The following is a 17,303-nucleotide window of genomic DNA, read 5'->3' on the forward strand; positions in this document are numbered from 1 at the left end:
GAGAAACCAGAGTAAGGGTTTCTCCTGCATCCCGTTCCCTTTGTGCTGGATGAACGAACGTCTCTCCACATGCTCAGTTCTGAGAGATAAGTGTGTGTGAAAGTCGTCCTTCACCTAGCTTGAAGGGAACACAAAGTTTCTTATCAGTTGCAAACTACAATCCATACATATATATGGGGAGGTACAAGCTCCAACTCGGTTTTACAGTGAAAACGGCAGGCACTTCAAACCGGCACTAGGAAACAGACTAAGAAACCAGAGTAAGGGTTTCTCCTACAACCCGTTCCCTTTGTGCTGGATGAACGAACGTCTCTCCACATGCTCAGTTCTGAGAGATAAGTGTGTGTGAAAGCCGTCCTTTACATAGCTTGAAGGGAACACAAAGTTTCTTTTCAGAGGCAAACTCCACTCCATACATATATATGGGGAGGAACAAGCTCCAACTCGGTTTTACAGTGAAAACGGCAGGCACTTCAAACCGGCACTAGGAAACAGACTGAGAAACCAGAGTAAGGGTTTCTGCTGCAACCCGTTCCCTTTGTGCTGGATGAACGAACGTCTCTCCACATGCTGAGTTCTGAGAGATAAGTGTGTGTGAAAGCCGTCCTTCACCTAGCTTGAAAGGAACACAAAGTTTCTTTTCAGTGGCAAACTCCACTCCATAGATATATATGGGGAGGAACAAACTGCAAGTCGGTTTTACAGTGAAAATGGCAGGCACTTCAAACCGGCACTAGGAAACAGACTGAGAAACCAGAGTAAGGGTTTCTCCTGCAACCCTTTCCCTTTGTGCTGGATGAACGAACGTCTATCCACATGCTCAATTCTGAGAGATAAGTGTGTGTGAAAGCCGTCCTTCACCTAGCTTGAAGGGAACACAAAGTTTCTTTTCAGTTGCAAACTCCAATCCATACATATATATGGGGAGGTACAAGCTCAAACTCGGTTTTACAGTGAAAACGGCAGGCACTACAAACCGGCACTAGGAAACAGACTGAGAAACCAGAGTAAGGGTTTCTGCTGCAACCCGTTCCCTTTGTGCTGGATGAACGAACGTCTCTCCACATGCTCAGTTCTGAGAGACAAGTGTGTGTGAAAGCCGTCCTTCACCTAGCTTGAAGGGAACACAAAGTTTCTTTTCAGTGGCAAACTCCACTCCATACATATATATGGGGAGGAACAAACTGCAAGTCGATTTTACAGTGAAAATGGCAGGCACTTCAAACCGGCACTAGGAAACAGACTGAGAAACCAGAGTAAGGGTTTCTCCTGCAACCCGTTCCCTTTGTGCTGGATGAACGAACGTCTATCCACATGCTCAGTTCTGAGAGATAAGTGTGTGTGAAAGCCGACCTTCACCGAGCTTGAAGGGAACAAAAAGTTTCTTTTCAGTTGCAAACTCCACTCCATACATATATATGGGGAGGTACAATCTCCAACTCGGTTTTACAGTGAAAACGGCAGGCACTTCAAACCGGCACTAGGAAACAGACTGAGAAACCAGAGTAAGGGTTTCTCCTGCAACCCGTTCCCTTTGTGCTGGATGAACGAACGTCTCTCCACATGCTCAGTTCTGAGAGATAAGTGTGTGTGAAAGCCGTCCTTCACCTAGCTTGAAGGGAACACAAAGTTTCTTTTCAGTTGCAAACTCCACCCCTTACATATATATGGGGAGGTACAAGCTCCAACTCGGTTTTACAGTGAAAACGGTAGGCACTTCAAACCGGCACTTGGAATCAGACTGAGAAACCAGAGTAAGGGTTTACCCTGCAACCCGTTCCCTTTGTGCTGGATGAACGAACGTCTCTCCACATGCTCAGTTCTGAGAGACAAGTGTTTGTGAAAGCCGACCTTCACCTAGCTTGAAGGGAACACAAAGTTACTTTTCAGTGGCAAACTCCACTCCATACATATATATGGGGAGGTACAAGCTCCAACTCGGTTTTACAGTGAAAACGGCAGGCACTTCAAACCGGCACTAGGAAACAGACTGAGAAACCAGAGTAAGGGTTTCTCCTGCAACCCGTTCCCTTTGTGCTGGATGAACGAACGTCTCTCCACATGCTCAGTTCTGAGAGATAAGTGTGTGTGAAAGCCGTCCTTCACCTAGCTTGATGGGAACACAAAGTTTCTTTTCAGTTGCAAACTCCACTCCATACATAGATATGGGGAGGTACAAGCTACAACTCGGTTTTACAGTGAAAACGGCAGGCACTTCAAACCGGCACTAGGAAACAGACTGAGAAACCAGAGTAAGGGTTTCTGCTGCAACCCGTTCCCTTTGTGCTGGATGAACGAACGTCTCTCCACATGCTCAGTTCTGAGAGACAAGTGTGTGTGAAAGCCGTCCTTCACCTAGCTTGAAGGGAAAACAAAGTTTCTTTTCAGTGGCAAACTTCACTCCATACATATATATGGGGAGGAACAAGCTCCAACTCTGTTTTACAGTGAAAACGGCAGGCACTTCAAACCGGCACTAGGAAACAGACTGAGAAACCACAGTAAGTGTTTCTCCTGCAACCCGTTCCATTTGTGCTGGATGAACGAAAGTCTCTCCACATGCTCAGTTCTGAGAGATAAGTGTGTGTGAAAGCCGTCCTTCACCTAGCTTGAAGGGAACACAAAGTTTCTTTTCAGTGGCAAACTCCACTCCATACATATATATGGGGAGGTACAAGCTCCAACTCGGTTTTACAGTGAAAACGGCAGGCACTTCAAACCGGCACAAGGAAACAGACTGAGAAACCAGAGTAAGGGTTTCTCCTGCAACCCGTTCCCTTTGTGCTGGATGAACGAACGTCTCTCCACATGCTCAGTTCTGAGAGATAAGTGTGTGTGAAAGCCGTCCATCACCTAGCTTGAAGGGAACACAAAGTTTCTTTTCAGTTGCAAACTCCACTCCATACATATATATGGGGAGGTACAAGCGCCAACTCGGTTTTACAGTGAAAACGGCAGGCACTTCAAACCGGCACTAGGAAACAGACTGAGAAACCAGATTAAGGGTTTCTCCTGCAACCCGTTCCCTTTGTGCTGGATGAACGAACGTCTCTCCACATGCTCAGTTCTGAGAGACAAGTGTGTGTGAAAGCCGTCCTTTACCTAGCTTGAAGGGAACACAATGTTTCTTTTCAGTTTCCAACTCCACTCCGTACATATATATGGGGAGGTACAAGCTGCAACTCGGTTTTACTGTGACAACTTCAGGCACTTCAAACCGGCACTAGGAAACAGACTGAGAAACCAGAATAAGGGTTTCTCCTGCAACCAGTTCCCTTTGTGCTGGATCAACGAACGTCTCTCCACATGCTCAGTTCTGAGAGATAAGTGTGTGTGAAAGCCGTCCTTCACCTAGCTTGAAGGGAACACAAAGTTTCTTTTAAGTTTCCAACTCCACCCCTTACATATATATGGGGAGGTACAAGCTCCAACTCGGTTTTACAGTGAAAACGGCAGGCACTTCAAACCGGCACTAGGAAACAGACTGAGAAACCAGAGTAAGGGTTTTTGCTGCAACCCGTTCCCTTTGTGCTGGATGAACGAACCTCTCTCCACATGCTCAGTTCTGAGATATAAGTGTGTGTGAAAGCCGTCCTTCACATAGCTTGAAGGGAACACAAAGTTTCTTTTCAGTTTCCAACTCCACCCCTTACATATATATGGGGAGGTACAAGCTCCAACTCGGTTTTACAGTGAAAACGGCAGGCACTTCAAACCGGCACTTGGAATCAGACTGAGAAACCAGAGTAAGGGTTTCCCCTGCAACCCGTTCCCTTTGTGCTGGATGAACGAACGTCTCTCCACATGCTCAGTTCTGAGAGATAAGTGTGTGTGAAAGCCGTCCTTCACCTAGCTTGAAGGGAACACAAAGTTTCTTTTCAGTGGCAAACTCCACTAAATACATATATATGGGGAGGTACAAGCACCAAATCGGTTTTACAGTGAAAACGGCAGGCATTTCAAACCGACACTAGGAAACAGACTAAGAAACCAGAGTAAGGGTTTCTCCTGCAACCAGTTCCCTTTGTGCTAGATCAACGAACGTCTCTCCACATGCTCAGTTCTGAGAGATAAGTGTGTGTGAAAGCCGTCCTTCACATAGCTTGAAGGGAACACAAAGTTTCTTTTCAGAGGCAAACTCCACTCCATATATATATATGGGGAGGAACAAGCTCCAACTCGGTTTTACAGTGAAAACGGCAGGCACTTCAAACCGGCACTAGGAATCAGACTGAGAAACCAGAGTAAGGGTTTCCCCTGCAACCCGTTCCCTTTGTGCTGGATGAACGAACGTCTCTCCACATGCTCAGTTCTGAGAGATAAGTGTGTGTGAAAGCCGTCCTTCACCTAGCTTGAAGGGAACACAAAGTTTCTTTTCATTTTCCAACTCCACCCCTTACATATATATGGGGAGGTACAAGTTCCAACTCGGTTTTACAGTGAAAACGGCAGGCACTTCAAACCGGCACTTGGAATCAGACTGAGAAACCAGAGTAAGGGTTTCCCCTGCAACCCGTTCCCTTTGTGCTGGATGAACGAACGTCTCTCCACATGCTCAGTTCTGAGAGACAAGTGTGTGTGAAAGCCGTCCTTCACCTAGCTTGAAGGGAACACAAAGTTTCTTTTCAGTGGCAAACTCCACTTCATACATATATATGGGGAGGTACAAGCTCCATCTCGGTTTTACAGTGAAAACGGCAGGCACTTCAAACCGACACTAGGAAACAGACTGAGAAACCAGAGTAAGGGTTTCTCCTGCAACCCGTTCCCTTTGTGCTGGGTGAACGAACGTCTCTCCACATGCTCAGTTCTGAGAGATAAGTGTGTGTGAAAGCGGTCCTTCACCTAGCTTGAAGGGAATACAAAGTTTCTTTTCAGTTGCAAACTCCACTCCATACATATATATGGGGAAGTAGAAGCTGAAACCCGGTTTTACAGTGAAAACGGAAGGCACTTCAAACAGGCACTAGGAAACACACTGAGAAACCAGAGTAAGGGTTGCTCCTGCAACCCGTTCCCTTTGTGCTGGATGAACGTACGTCTCTCCACATGCTCAGTTCTGAGAGATAAGTGTGTGTGAAAGCCGTCCTTCACCTAGCTTGAAGGGAACACAAAGTTTCTTTTCAGTTTCCAACTCCACCCCTTACATATATATGGGGAGGTACAAGCTCCAACTCGGTTTTACAGTGAAAACGGCAGGCACTTCAAACCGGCACTAGGAAACAGACTGAGAAACCAGAGTAAGGGTTTTTGCTGCAACCAGTTCCCTTTGTGCTGGATGAACGAACCTCTCTCCACATGCTCAGTTCTGAGATATAAGTGTGTGTGAAAGCCGTCCTTCACATAGCTTGAAGGGAACACAAAGTTTCTTTTCAGTTTCCAACTCCACCCCTTACATATATATGGGGAGGTACAAGCTCCAACTCGGTTTTACAGTGAAAACGGCAGGCACGTCAAACCGGCACTTGGAATCAGACTGAGAAACCAGAGTAAGGGTTTCCCCTGCCAACCGTTCCCTTTGTGCTGGATGAACGAACGTCTCTCCAAATGCTCAGTTCTGAGAGACAAGTGTGTGTGAAAGCCGTCCTTCACCTAGCTTGAAGGGAACACATAGTTTCTTTTCAGTGGCAAACTCCACTCCATACATATATATGGGGAGGTACAAGCTCCAACTCGGTTTTACAGTGAAAACGGCAGGCACTTCAAACCGGCACTAGGAAACAGACTGAGAAACCAGAGTAAGGGTTGCTCCTGCAACCCGTTCCCTTTGTGCTGGATGAACGAACGTCTCTCCACATGCTCAGTTTTGAGAGATAAGTTTGTGTGAATGCCGTCCTTCACCTAGCTTGAAGGGAACACAAAGTTTCTTTTCAGTTTCCAACTCCACCCCTTACATATATATGGGGAGGTACAAGCTCCAACTCGGTTTTACAGTGAAAACGGCAGGCACTTCAAACCGGCACTAGGAAACAGACTGAGAAACCAGAGTAAGGGTTTCTCCTGCAACCCGTTCCCTTTGTGCTGGATGAACGAAAGTCTCTCCACATGCTCAGTTCTGAGAGATATGTGTGTGTGAAAGCCGTCCTTCACCTAGCTTGAAGGGAACACAAAGTTTCTTTTCAGTGGCAAACTCCACTCCATACATATATATGGGGAGGTACAAGCACCAAATCGGTTTTACAGTGAAAACGGCAGGCATTTCAAACCGGCACTAGGAAACAGACTAAAAAACCAGAGTAAGGGTTTCTCCTGCAACCAGTTCCCTTTGTGCTGGATCAACGAACGTCTCTCCACATGCTCAGTTCTGAGAGATAAGTGTGTGTGAAAGCCGTCCTTCACATAGCTTGAAGGGAACACAAAGTTTCTTTTCAGAGGCAAACTCCACTCCATATATATATATGGGGAGGAACAAGCTCCAACTCGGTTTTACAGTGAAAACGGCAGGCACTTCAAACCGTCACTAGGAAACAGACTGAGAAACCAGAGTAAGGGTTTCCCCTGCAACCCGTTCCCTTTGTGCTGGATGAACGAACGTCTCTCCACATGCTCAGTTCTGAGAGATAAGTGTGTGTGAAAGCCGTCCTTCACCTAGCTTGAAGGGAACACAGTTTCTTTTCATTTTCCAACTCCACCCCTTACATATATATGGGGAGGTACAAGCTCCAACTCGGTTTTACAGTGAAAACGGCAGGCACTTCAAACCGGCACTTGGAATCAGACTGAGAAACCAGAGTAAGGGTTTCCCCTGCAACCCGTTCCCTTTGTGCTGGATGAACGAACGTCTCTCCACATGCTCAGTTCTGAGAGACAAGTGTGTGTGAAAACCGTCCTTCACCTAGCTTGAAGGGAACACAAAGTTTCTTTTCAGTGGCAAACTCCACTCCATACATATATATGGGGAGGTACAAGCTCCAACTCGGTTTTACAGTGAAAACGGCAGGCACTTCAAACCGGCACTAGGAAACACACTGAGAAACCAGAGTAAGGGTTGCTCCTGCAACCCGTTCCCTTTGTGCTGGATGAACGAACGTCTCTCCACATGCTCAGTTCTGAGAGATAAGTGTGTGTGAAAGCGGTCCTTCACCTAGCTTGAAGGGAATACAAAGTTTCTTTTCAGTTGTAAACTCCACTCCATACATATATATGGGGAAGTAGAAGCTGAAACCCGGTTTTACAGTGAAAACGGCATGCACTTCCAACCGGCACTAGGAAACAGACTGAGAAACCAGAGTAAGGGTTTCTCCTGCAACCCGTTCCCTTTGTGCTTTATGAACGAACGTCTCTCCACATGCTCAGTACTGAGAGATAAGTGTGTGTGAAAGCCGTCCTTCACCTAGCTTGAAGGGAACACAAAGTTTCTTTTCAGTGGCAAACTCTACTCCATACATATATATGGGGAGGTACAAGCTCCAACTCGGTTTTACAGTGAAAACGGAAGGCACTTCAAACAGGCACTAGGAAACAGACTGAGAACCCAGAGTAAGGGTTTCTCCTGCAACCCGTTCCCTTTGTGCTGGATGAACGAACGTCTCTCCACATGCTCAGTTCTGAGAGATAAGTGTGTGTGAAAGCCGTCCTTCACCTAGCTTGAAGGGAACACAAAGTTTCTTTTCATTTTCCAACTCCACTCCATACATATATATGGGGAGGTACAAGCTCCAAATCGGTTTTACAGTGAAAACGGCAGGCACTTCAAACCGGCACTTGGAATCAGACTGAGAAACCAGAGTAAGGGTTTCCCCTGCCACCCGTTCCCTTTGTGCTGGATGAACGAACGTCTCTCCAAATGCTCAGTTCTGAGAGACAAGTGTGTGTGAAAGCCGTCCTTCACCTAGCTTGAAGGGAACACATAGTTTATTTTCAGTGGCAAACTCCACTCCATACATATATATGGGGAGGTACAAGCTCCAACTCGGTTTTACAGTGAAAACGGCAGGCACTTCAAACCGGCACTAGGAAACAGACTGAGAAACCAGAGTAAGGGTTGCTCCTGCAACCCGTTCCCTTTGTGCTGGATGAACGTACGTCTCTCCACATGCTCAGTTCTGAGAGATAAGTGTGTGTGAAAGTCGTCCTTCACCTAGCTTGAAGGGAACACAAAGTTTCTTTTCAGTTTCCAACTCCACACCTTACATATATATGCGGAGGTACAAGCTCCAACTCGGTTTTACAGTGAAAACGGCAGGCACTTCAAACCGGCACTAGGAAACAGACTGAGAAACCAGAGTAAGGGTTGCTCCTGCAACCCGTTCCCTTTGTGCTGGATGAACGAACGTCTCTCCACATGCTCAGTTCTGAGAGATAAGTGTGTGTGAAAGCCGTCCTTCACCTAGCTTGAAGGGAACACAAAGTTTCTTTTCAGTGGCAAACTCCACTCCATACATATATATGGGGAGGAACAAGCTGCAAATCGGTTTTACTGTGACAACTTCAGGCACTTCAAACCGGCACTAGGAAACAGACTGAGAAACCAGAATAAGGGTTTCTCCTGCAACCAGTTCCCTTTGTGCTGGATCAACGAACGTCTCTCCACATGCTCAGTTCTTAGAGATAAGTGTGTGTGAAAGCCGTCCTTCACCTAGCTTGAAGGGAACACAAAGTTTCTTTTAAGTTTCCAACTCCACCCCTTATATATATATGGGGAGGTACAAGCTCCAACTCGGTTTTACAGTGAAAACGGCAGGCACTTCAAACCGGCACTAGGAAACAGACTGAGAAACCAGAGTAAGGGTTTTTGCTGCAACCCGTTCCCTTTGTGCTGGATGAACGAACCTCTCTCCACATGCTCAGTTCTGAGATATAAGTGTGTGTGAAAGCCGTCCTTCACATAGCTTGAAGGGAACACAAAGTTTCTTTTCAGTTTCCAACTCCACCCCTTACATATATATGGGGAGGTACAAGCTCCAACTCGGTTTTACAGTGAAAACGGCAGGCACTTCAAACCGGCACTTGGAATCAGACTGAGAAACCAGAGTAAGGGTTTCCCCTGCCACCCGTTCCCTTTGTGCTGGATGAACGACGTCTCTCCACATGCTCAGTTCTGAGAGACAAGTGTGTGTGAAAGCCGTCCTTCACCTAGCTTGAAGGGAACACATAGTTTCTTTTCAGTGGCAAACACCACTCCATACATATATATGGGGAGGTACAAGCTCCAACTCGGTTTTACAGTGAAAACGGCAGGCACTTCAAACCGGCACTAGGAAACAGACTGAGAACCCAGAGTAAGGGTTTCTCCTGCAACCCGTTCCCTTTGTGCTGGATGAACGAACGTCTCTCCACATGCTCAGTTCTGAGAGATATGTGTGTGTGAAAGCCGTCCTTCACCTAGCTTGAAGGGAACACAAAGTTTCTTTACAGTTTCCAACTCCACCCCTTACATATATATGGGGAGGTACAAGCTCCAACTCGGTTTTACAGTGAAAACGGCAGGCACTTCAAACCGGCACTTGGAATCAGACTGAGAAACCAGAGTAAGGGTTTCCCCTGCCACCCGTTCCCTTTGTGCTGGATGAACGAACGTCTCTCCACATGCTCAGTTCTGAGAGACAAGTGTGTGTGAAAGCCGTCTTTCACCTAGCTTGAAGGGAACACATAGTTTCTTTTCAGTGGCAAACTCCACTCCATACTTATATATGGGGAGGTACAAGCTCCAACTCGGTTTTACTGTGAAAACGGCAGGCACTTCAAACCGGCACTAGGAAACAGACTGAGAAACCAGAGTAAGGGTTGCTCCTGCAACCCGTTCCCATTGTGCTGGATGAACGAACGTCTCTCCACATGCTCAGTTCTGAGAGATAAGTGTGTGTGAAAGCCGTCCTTCACCTAGCTTGAAGGGAACACAAAGTTTCTTTTCAGTTTCCAAATCCACCCCTTACATATATATGGGGAGGTACAAGCTCCAACTCGGTTTTACAGTGAAAACGGCAGGCACTTCAAACCGGCACTAGGAAACAGACTGAGAAACCAGAGTAAGGGTTTCTCCTGCAAGCCGTTCCTTTTGTGCTGGATGAACGAAAGTCTCTCCACATGCTCAGTTCTGAGAGATAAGTGTGTGTGAAAGCCGTCCTTCACCTAGCTTGAAGGGAACACAAAGTTTCTTTTCAGTGGCAAACTCCACTCCATACATATATATGGGGAGGTACAAGCTCCAAATCGGTTTTACAGTGAAAACGGCAGGCACTTCAAACCGGCACTAGGAAACAGACTAAGAATCCAGAGTAAGGGTTTCTCCTGCAACCCGTTCCCTTTGTGCTGGATGAACGAACGTCTCTCCACATGCTCAGTTCTGAGAGATAAGTGTGTGTGAAAGCCGTCCTTCACATAGCTTGAAGGGAACACAAAGTTTCTTTTCAGAGGCAAACTCCACTCCATACATATATTTGGGGAGGAACAAGCTCCAACTCGGTTTTACAGTGAAAACGGCAGGCACTTCAAACCGGCACTAGGAAACAGACTGAGAAACCAGAGTAATGGTTTCCCCTGCAACCCGTTCCCATTGTGCTGGATGAACGAACGTCTCTCCACATGCTCAGTTCTGAGAGATAAGTGTGTGTGAAAGCCGTCCTTCACCTAGCTTGAAGGGAACACAAAGTTTCTTTTCATTTTCCAACTCCAATCCTTACATATATATGGGGAGGTACAAGCTCCAACTCGGTTTTACAGTGAAAACGGCAGGCATTTCAAACCGGCACTAGGAAACAGACTGAGAAACCAGAGTAAGGGTTTCTCCTGCAACCCGTTCCCTTTGTGCTGGATGAACGAACGTCTCTCCACATGCTCAGTTCTGAAAGATATGTGTGTGTGAAAGCCGTCCTTCACCTAGCTTGAAGGGAACCCAAAGTTCCTTTTCAGTGGCAAACTCCACTCCATACATATATATGGGGAGGAACAAGCTGCAACTCGGTTTTACTGTGACAACTTCAGGCACTTCAAACCGGCAGTAGGAAACAGACTGAGAAACCAGAGTAAGGGTTTCTCCTGCAACCAGTTCCCTTTGTGCTGGATCAACGAACGTCTCTCCACATGCTCAGTTCTGAGAGATAAGTGTGTGTGAAAGCCGTCCTTCACCTAGCTTGAAGGGAACACAAAGTTTCTTTTCAGTGGCAAACTCCACTCCATACATATATATGGGGAGGTACAAGCTCCAACTCGGTTTTACAGTCAAAACGGCAGGCACTTCAAACCGGCGTTAGGAAACAGACTGAGAACCCAGAGTAAGGGTTTCTCCTGCAACCCGTTCCCTTTGGGCTGGATGAACGAACGTCTCTCCACATGCTCAGTTCTGAGAGACAAGTGTGTGTGAAAGCCGTCCTTCACCTAGCTTGAAGGGAACACAAAGTTTCCTTTCAGTTTCCAACTCCACTCCATACATATATATGGGGGGTACAAGCTCCAAAACGGTTTTACAGTGAAAACGGCAGGCCCTTCAAACCGGCATTAGGAAACAGACTGAGAAACCAGAGTAAGGGTTTCTCCTGCAACCCGTTCCCTTTGTGCTGGATGAACGAACGTCTCTCCACATGCTCAGTTCTGAGAGATAAGTGTGTGTGAAAGCCGTCCTTCACCTAGCTTGAAGGGAACACAAAGTTTCTTTTCAGTGGCAAACTCCACTCCATACATATATATGGGGAGGTACAAGCTCCAACTCGGTTTTATAGTGAAAACGGCAGGCACTTCAAACCGGCACTAGGAAACAGACAGAGAAACCAGAGTAAGGGTTTCTCCTGCAACCCGTTCCCTTTGTGCTGGATGAACGAACGTCTCTCCACATGCTCAGTTCTGAGAGATAAGTGTGTGTGAAAGTCGTCCTTCACCTAGCTTGAAGGGAACACAAAGTTTCTTTTCAGTTGCAAATTCCAATCCATACATATATATGGGGAGGTACAAGCTCCAACTCTGTTTTACAGTGAAAACGGCAGGCACTTCAAACAGGCACTAGGAAACTGACTGAGAACCCAGAGTAAGGGTTTCCCCTGCAACCCGTTCCCTTTGTGCTGGATGAACGAAAGTCTCTCCACATGCTCAGTTCTGAGAGATAAGTGTGTGTGAAAGCCGTCCTTCACCTAGCTTGAAGGGAACACAAAGTTTCTTTTCAGTTTCCAACTCCACCCCTTACATATATATGGGGAGGTACAAGCTCCAACTCGGTTTTACAGTGAAAACGGCAGGCACTTCAAACCGGCACTAGGAAACAGACTGAGAAACCAGAGTAAGGGTTTCTCCTGCAACCCGTTCCCTTTGTGCTGGATGAACGAAAGTCTCTCCACATGCTCAGTTCTGAGAGATAAGTGTGTGTGAAAGCCGTCCTTCACCTAGCTTGAAGGGAACACAAAGTTTCATTTCAGTGGCAAACTCCACTCCATACATATATATGGGGAGGTACAAGCTCCAACTCGGATTTACAGTGAAAACGGCAGGCACTTCAAACCGGCACTAGGAAACAGACTAAGAAACCAGAGTAAGGGTTTCTCCTACAACCCGTTCACTTTGTGCTGGATGAACGAACGTCTCTCCACATGCTCAGTTCTGAGAGATAAGTGTGTGTGAAAGCCGTCCTTTACATAGCTTGAAGGGAACACAAAGTTTCTTTTCAGAGGCAAACTCCACTCCATACATATATATGGGGAGGAACAAGCTCCAACTCGGTTTTACAGTGAAAACGGCAGGCACTTCAAACCGGCACTAGGAAACAGACTGAGAAACCAGAGTAAGGGTTTCTCCTGCAACCCGTTCCCTTTGTGCTGGATGAACGAACGTCTCTCCACATGCTCAGTTCTGAAAGATATGTGTGTGTGAAAGCCGTCCTTCACCTAGCTTGAAGGGAACACAAAGTTCCTTTTCAGTGGCAAACTCCACTCCATACATATATATGGGGAGGAACATGCTGCAACTCGGTTTTACTGTGACAACTTCAGGCACTTCAAACCGGCACTAGGAAACAGACTGAGAAACCAGAGTAAGGGTTTCTCCTGCAACCAGTTCCCTTTGTGCTGGATCAACGAACGTCTCTCCACATGCTCATTTCTGAGAGACAAGTGTGTGTGAAAGCCGTCCTTCACCTAGCTTGAAGGGAACACAAAGTTTCTTTTCAGTGGCAAACTCCACTCCATACATATATATGGGGAGGTACAAGCTCCAACTCGGTTTTACAGTCAAAACGGCAGGCACTTCAAACCGGCGTTAGGAAACAGACTGAGAACCCAGAGTAAGGGTTTCTCCTGCAACCCGTTCCCTTTGTGCTGGATGAACGAACGTCTCTCCACATGCTCAGTTCTGAGAGATAAGTGTTTGTGAAAGCCGTCCTTCACCTAGCTTGAAGGGAACACAAAGTTTCCTTTCAGTTTCCAACTCCACTCCATACATATATATGGGGAGGTACAAGCTCCAAAACGGTTTTACAGTGAAAACGGCAGGCACTTCAAACCGGCACTAGGAAACAGACTGAGAAACCAGAGTAAGGGTTTCTCCTGCAACCCGTTCCCTTTGTGCTGGATGAACGAACTTCTCTCCACATGCTCAGTTCTGAGAGACAAGTGTGTGTGAAAGCCGTCCTTCACCTAGCTTGAAGGGAACACAATGTTTCTTTTCAGTTTCCAACTCCACTCCGTACATATATATGGGGAGGTACAAGCTCCAACTCGGTTTTACAGTGAAAACGGCAGGCACTTCAAACCGGCACTAGGAAACAGACTGAGAAACCAGAGTAATGGTTTCTCCTGCAACCCGTTCCCTTTGTGCTGGATGAACGAACGTCTCTCCACATGCTCAGTTCTGAGAGATAAGTGTGTGTGAAAACCGTCCTTCACCTAGCTTGAAGGGAACACAAAGTTTCTTTTCAGTGGCAAACTCCACTCCATACATATATATGGGGAGGAACAAGCTGCAACTCGGATTTTCTGTGACAACTTCAGGCACTTCAAACCGGCACTAGGAAACAGACTGAGAAACCAGAATAAGGGTTTCTCCTGCAACCAGTTCCCTTTGTGCTGGATCAACGAACGTCTCTCCACATGCTCAGTTCTGAGAGATAAGTGTGTGTGAAAGCCGTCCTTCACCTAGCTTGAAGGGAACACAAAGTTTCTTTTAAGTTTCCAACTCCACCCCTTACATATATATGGGGAGGTACAAGCTCCAACTCGGTTTTACAGTGAAAACGGCAGGCACTTCAAACCGGCACTAGGAAACAGACTGAGAAACCAGAGTAAGGGTTTTTGCTGCAACCCGTTCCCTTTGTGCTGGATGAACGAACCTCTCTCCACATGCTCAGTTCTGAGATATAAGTGTGTGTGAAAGCCGTCCTTCACATAGCTTGAAGGGAACACAAAGTTTCTTTTCAGTTTCCAACTCCACCCCTTACATATATATGGGGAGGTACAAGCTCCAACTCGGTTTTACAGTGAAAACGGCAGGCACTTCAAACCGGCACTTGGAATCAGACTGAGAAAGCAGAGTAAGGGTTTCCCCTGCCACCCGTTCCCTTTGTGCTGGATGAACGAACGTCTCTCCAAATGCTCAGTTCTGAGAGACAAGTGTGTGTGAAAGCCGTCCTTCACCTAGCTTGAAGGGAACACAAAGTTTCTTTTCAGTTTCCAACTCCACCCCTTACATATATATGGGGAGGTACAAGCTCCAACTCGGTTTTACAGTGAAAACGGCAGGCACTTCAAACCGGCACTAGGAAACAGACTGAGAAACCAGAGTAAGGGTTTCTCCTGCAACCCGTTCCCTTTGTGCTGGATGAACGAACGTCTCTCCACATGCTCAGTTCTGAGAGATAAGTGTGTGTGAACGCGGTCCTTCACCTAGCTTGAAGGGAACACAAAGTTTCTTTTCAGTTGCAAATTCCACTCCATACATATGTATGGGGCGGTACAAGCTCCAACTCGGTTTTACAGTGAAAACGGCAGGCACTTCAAACCGGCATTGGGAAACAAACTGAGAAACCAAAGTAACGGTTTCTCCTGCAACCCGTTCCCTTTGTGCTGGATGAACGAACGTCTCTCCACATGCTCAGTTCTGAGAGATAAGTGTGTGTGAAAGCCGTCCTTCACCTAGCTTGAAGGGAACACAAAGTTTCTTTTCAGTGGCAAATTCCACCCCATACATATATATGGGGAGGAACAAGCTCCAACTCTATTTTACAGTGAAAACGCCAGGCACTTCAAACCGGCACTAGGAAACAGCCTGAGAACCCAGAATAAGGGTTTCTCCTGCAACCCGTTCCCTTTGATGGATGAACGAAAGTCTCTCCACATGCTCAGTTCTGAGAGATAAGTGTGTGTGAAAGCCGTACTTCACATAGCTTGAAGGGAAGACAAAGTTTCTTTTCAGTTTCCAACTACACTTCATACATATATATGGGGAGGTACAAGCTCCAACTCGGTTTTACAGTGAAAACGGCAGGCACTTCAAACCGGCATTAGGAAACAGACTGAGAAACCAGAGTAAGGGTTTCTCCTGCAATCCGTTCCCTTTGTGCTGGATGAACGAACGTCTCTCCACATGCTCAGTTCTGAAAGATAAGTGTGTGTGAAAGCCGTCCTTCACCTAGCTTGAAGGGAACACAAAGTTTCTTTTCAGTTTCCAACTCCACTCCATACATATATATGGGGAGGTTCAAGCTCCAACTCGGATTTACAGTGAAAAAGGCAGGCACTTCAAACCGGCACTAGGAAACAGACTGAGAAACCAGAGTAAGGGTTTCTCCTGCAACCCGTTCCCTTTGTGCTGGATGAACGAACGTCTCTCCACATGCTCAGTTCTGAGAGATAAGTATGTGTGAAAGCCGTCCTTCACCTCGCTTGAATGGAACACAAAGTTTCTTTTCAGTGGCAAACTCCACTCCATACATATATATGGGGAGGTACAAGCTCCAAATCGGTTTTACATTGAAAACGGCAGGCACTTCAAACCGGCACTAGGAAACAGACTGAGAAACCAGAGTAAGGGTTTCTACTTCAACCCGTTCCCTTTGTGCTGCATGAACGAACGTCTCTCCACATGCTCAGTTCTGAGAGATAAGTGAGTGTGAATGCCGTCCTTCACATAGCTTGAATGGAACACAAAGTTTCTTTTCAGTGGCAAACTCCACTCCATACATATATATGGGGAGGTAGAAGCTGTAACCCGGTTTTACAGTGAAAACGGCAGGCACTTCAAACCAGCACTAGGAAACAGACTGAGAAACCACAGTAAGGGTATCTCCTGCAACCCGTTCCCTTTGTGCTGGATGAACGAACGTCTCTCCACATGCTCAGTTCTGAGAGATAAGTGTGTGTGAAAGCCGTCCTTCACCTAGCTTGAAGGGAACACAAAGTTTCTTTTCAGTGGCAAACTCCACTCCATACATATATATGGGGAGGTACAAGCTCCAAATCGGTTTTACAGTGACAACTGCAGGAACTTCAAACCGGCACTAGGAAACAGACTGAAAACCACAGTAAGTGTTTCTCCTGCAACCCGTTCCCTTTGTGCTGGATGAACGAACATCTCTCCACATGCTCAGTTCTGAGAGATAAGTGTGTTTGAAAGCCGTCCTTCACCTAGCTTGAAGGGAACACAAAGTTTCTTTTCAGTGGCAAACTCCACTCCATACATATATATGGGGAAGAATAAGCTCCAACTCGGTTTTACAGTGAAAACGGCAGGCACTTCAAACCGACACTAGGAAACAGACTGAGAACCCAGGGTGAGGGTTTCTCCTGCAACCCGTTCCCTTTGTGCTGGATGAAAGAACGTCTCTCCACATGCTCAGTTCTGAGAGGTACGTGTGTGTTAAAGCCGTCCTTCACCTAGCTTGAAGGGAACACAAAGTTTCTTTTCAGTTGCAAATTCCACTCCATACATATATATGGGGAGGTACAAGCTCCAACTCGGTTTTACAGTGAAAACGGCAGGCACTTCAAACCGGCACTAGGAAACAGACTGAGAAACCAGAGTAAGGGTTTCTCCTGCAACCCGTTCCCTTTGTGCTGGATGAACGAACGTCTCTCCACATGCTCAGTTCTGAGAGATAAGTGTGTGTGAAAGCCGTCCTTCACCTAGCTTGAAGGGAATACAAAGTTTCGTTTCAGTTGCAAACTCCACTCCATACATATATATGGGGAGGTAGAAGCTGAAACCCGGTTTTACAGTGAAAACGGCAGGCACTTCAAACCGGCACTAGGAAACAGACTGAGAAACCAGAGTAAGGGTTTCTCCTGCAACCCGTTCCCTTTGTGCTGGATGAACGAACGTCTCTCCACATGCTCAGTTCTGAGAGATAAGTGTGTGTGAAAGCCATCCTTCACCTAGCTTGAAGGGAA

Source organism: Vicugna pacos, unplaced genomic scaffold (assembly GCF_048564905.1).
Source record: "Vicugna pacos unplaced genomic scaffold, VicPac4 scaffold_66, whole genome shotgun sequence".
NCBI lineage: Eukaryota > Metazoa > Chordata > Mammalia > Artiodactyla > Camelidae > Vicugna > Vicugna pacos.